Below are 3,971 nucleotides of genomic sequence, written 5' to 3'. Positions count from 1 at the left end.
GTGTGTGTGTGTGTGTGTGTGTGTGTGTGTGTGTGTGTGTGTGTGTAAGTAAGAGAGGGAGATAAGAGGATTGGAGTAATGTTATCTGCCTAATTACTTATAGTAAGCAATCATTCTTGTTTAGGACTGAAATCAGTTTGTACTTTCTATCAACCCTGGTCTGAACATCAGGTAAATTGGGGCACAGTGTGTACCTTTAAAAAAAGTACTGTAACATTTGGTATGATTCAAGGAATAGCGGGGCTTGATTTACATCCAGTGGGATGTAAGAGATATCTTATTGAACTCCCTTAGAAATCCGAATATACCACATCTACTGGTTCCTCTTTATCTATCCTGCTTCCTACCTCCTCAAAAGACTGTAATAAGTTTGTCAGGCATGATTTCCCCTTCCTGAAGCCATGCTGACTCTGCATAATGAAAACTATGTATTTCAAATTACTGTGCCATTACATACTTTATAATTGGCTTTAACATTTTCCCAATGATAAATGTCAAGCTAATTAGTACATAGTTACCTGTTTTTGTATTCATTTTTGAATAATAGTGTTACATTGACAGTTTTCTGATCCTCTGGGACTTTTCCAGGATGTAAGGATTCTTAGAAAATTACTACTAATGCATCCACAATCTCTGTAGCTATTTCCATTAATATTCTATGATGTTACCTATTAGGTCCCGATACCTGTTGGCTTTAAGCCCCATTAATTCCCCTAGTACTTTTTCTTTAGTGATAGTTATTGTGTTTACCTACATTTCCTTCCCCATTGCATGATTTATGTTTCAATTCTAAGTCCAATCTACTCCATTCAGATTTACTAGCATCAGTATTATGTAATTTACAGTCTTTTAATATTTTTGAGGTTTTAATTAATACATTTATAACTAATTACTTATAAATGCCAATTGTAATTGAATGACAATCATAACCTCAAAACATTTTCTATATGAGAAAACTTTCCCTGATATCACTGACCTGGACAATATGTTAATAATAATAGAACATTGACAGAGGAACCTGAATTTTGGCATTTAGAGTCCTAAAAATCTTTGAGTAATTGAAGATAGGTCTAGGCTTAACAATATTGAAGGATATGAGACTGTCAGCCGTGGTTTGTAAGTTTTTAAGAGATCGATGCATGAATTTCATTTTAACTGACTATTCTTTCACTCATGTATCATAAATTAGGATGTTTTTATTGGTAAAACACTGCTTTCTGGAATCAGAGCTATAGACAGAATTCTTCCAGCCTCTGAAAACATGTAAAACAATGAGTCAGTTTGGGAAAAAATGGAGACATTAGAAAAATGTGATCCTCGAGGTCAAGAAAAAATCTGATTTTGTGGCCAAATTTTGAACAACATAACAAAAATCTCACTAGTGAGCAACATTAGCATCTCAGTGTAACCTGTTGTTTTGGATGCCTTATCAGGATGGATACTGGGAGACCAGGGCTACCCTCTGCAAACGTGGCTACACTATCTAAGTATAGATTCATTGCAGCTCATTCTTCTGCTAGGATCATGGTGGAGCAGATGATGGGTTTCCTGAAAATGACGTTCTGATTCTTGGATCAGTCTGAGGGAGTCTTGCTGTGCACAGTTGGAGCAGGCAAAGAGTGGATGTGATGGACGCCGGAGAGCTGGGAGAGTGGTAGCAGTCTCCCGAGAAGGAAGGCGGGGTCATTGAACAGGAGGGATATCACCACCTTCGTCGTGATAGAATGTTGTAGCATTGGACATGACAAGAAAGATGGGACTTAGTTAACATTACATCCAATGGATCTGAACTGGGTGAAGTGATCATTCCTTGACTGTAAATTTGTTGCTATTTGAAGGGACTGCTTGTTTTTTTGTTTTTCATGCTGTTCGATAAATTTCGACATTTTACCTCCATTTGAAGACTTTCCAACATGGGATAACTTTCACATTGAATAATGACAAGGTTTTAGGCTGGGCACTGGGGAAAGAGTAGCACTCCCTTAGATAAGATTGTAAAATGGTATGGTACTACATGTAGGCATAGTTTCATTCTTCAAACTGCAGTGGCTGATAGATGATGTAAAGTAGCAATGCACTTACAAATAATATTTTATTTCTAATGAAATATCACTTGTGCTAATTAAATGCTTTCAGAAGCCTTTCTTTTTCATCCCTCCCATTACATGTACTGTGAGAGGTTATTCATGGCTAGCAGCAATTGACAGGTAAGCTGTAAATATGATGGCAGAAATCCTAGAAGAACCCCTCAACGGTTAGTACTTCTGCCATTAGTGAATACAAGATAGCACGAGTGCAGTGCTATAAGAGGCATAGTGGATACATAATAAAGTGAGCAGCAGCATATTTCATGAGAATGCAAGCGTTCATGAAGAGAAACCTTCCATGAAATTCCTCAAAGTTTTTTTTGGTAAAGTTCAACCCTATTTATTTTCCTTGGCTTTGAAAATTCAGTCTTTATTTCAAAACAATGTTAGAAATGAAATATACTTTATGCATTTTTTCTTCCACTTGATATACTTAAGTTAAACATGAATAACCTGTTTAAATGTTGAATTAAAAAACTATTCCAATTCATCTGCCCTACATTCAAATAATTTCAAGCAACACAAGCCGAAATACTATAATATAGAGAGAAACAATTTGCTTATACACTCAGAAAATCAAACAATAGAATGTTTCAACTTGTACATGAACTAAAAGACTATCAAAGATGGGGCAGATGTGTATTTGAGCCAACTAGGCAGAACAACAGTGGTTGAGCAGTGGATTGAACAAAAAGGAAAAATAAATGAAGGACCGCATTGGTGATGGTGCAGAATGAGAACATAAACAGGATGAGGAAGATAATAAGACAGAGCACAGAGGATATCTAAAGTATCAGGAGAGGTACAAGGTTCGTTGACCCTATAAGGCATGAAGAATAAAGTAGGGCAAGATGTCCAGGGGACCCAAAGTGCTGCAACACAATGTTTGTCAGGAAGGTATAATTGCAGTCTGACAAGTTTCTACAGATGGTTCTCATTAAAAATGTGGATAAAAGTTTTAATGAAAAAGTATTACAGGAATTTTCTGATATCTAGATTTAGGTGTTTTGATACCCAACTGATGTTGCTGGACAAGTGAGATCTCAGACTAAGAACTGGCTTGATAGTACACATTTTAGTTTTAACAAGGTGGACTTTTACTGAAGAACACACTCAATACTTCAGATTAGAATTTAACCACAGAATAGTTAATTACATGCAAGAAATGTAGTTAAAATGGTATAAACAAAACCATATTTCGAAAGTAAAAATATTGCCCCATTAATCCCAGCAGCATCCCATTACAGTACTGAAACATCTTGAAACGTCAGAGAGAATTCCCTTCTCATCCCACATAGGATTCGACTTAGCTGTGGTTAAATTCACAATCAAGAGAATCTGATCTTTTTCCTTGATTCATCATGTAACCAAGGTTAAATTTTTTAAGCTTTGACTAAATCCTGCAGCGTTTTAACCAAACACTTCTGGTCTGTAACCTTCAAGGGAAACTCCTTACACGGATGTAAACTGATTTAGAATTGTTAAAAAAATCTTCCTTTTTCTGAAGAGCAATTGCTTTATACATCCAGCTTCAGTTAAGAACCTTCCAGAACTGCTCAATATGGGTCTTTACCCCAAGTCCAAATTTCCTGAATCTTTTCTGAAAGCTTAATGTTGTACTTTGTGTGCTCAAATTCTCGCTGCCTCAATTAAATGGTAAATAAAATTCTATTACTTTATGTTTTGAATACTTTAAAGATTGCAAAACAGCAGCAGTTTTCCTTCATCATATTCAGAAGCAAAAACCAGTGCTGCCTTTCTTTCTTCAAGAGATTTATAATGCCATTTTGACTAATATCCAGTCCTGTAGGATGGATAAAATATTTGAGGACTTTTATTTCAGCACACCAATGCTACTGTGTCTATCAAGTGGGTAAACTCTGC

The sequence above is a fragment of the Rhincodon typus genome, chromosome 9 (genome assembly GCF_021869965.1).
Source record: "Rhincodon typus isolate 14 chromosome 9, sRhiTyp1.1, whole genome shotgun sequence".
NCBI classification, from domain to species: Eukaryota; Metazoa; Chordata; class Chondrichthyes; order Orectolobiformes; family Rhincodontidae; genus Rhincodon; species Rhincodon typus.
Note: the sequence above shows the minus strand (reverse complement) of the source record.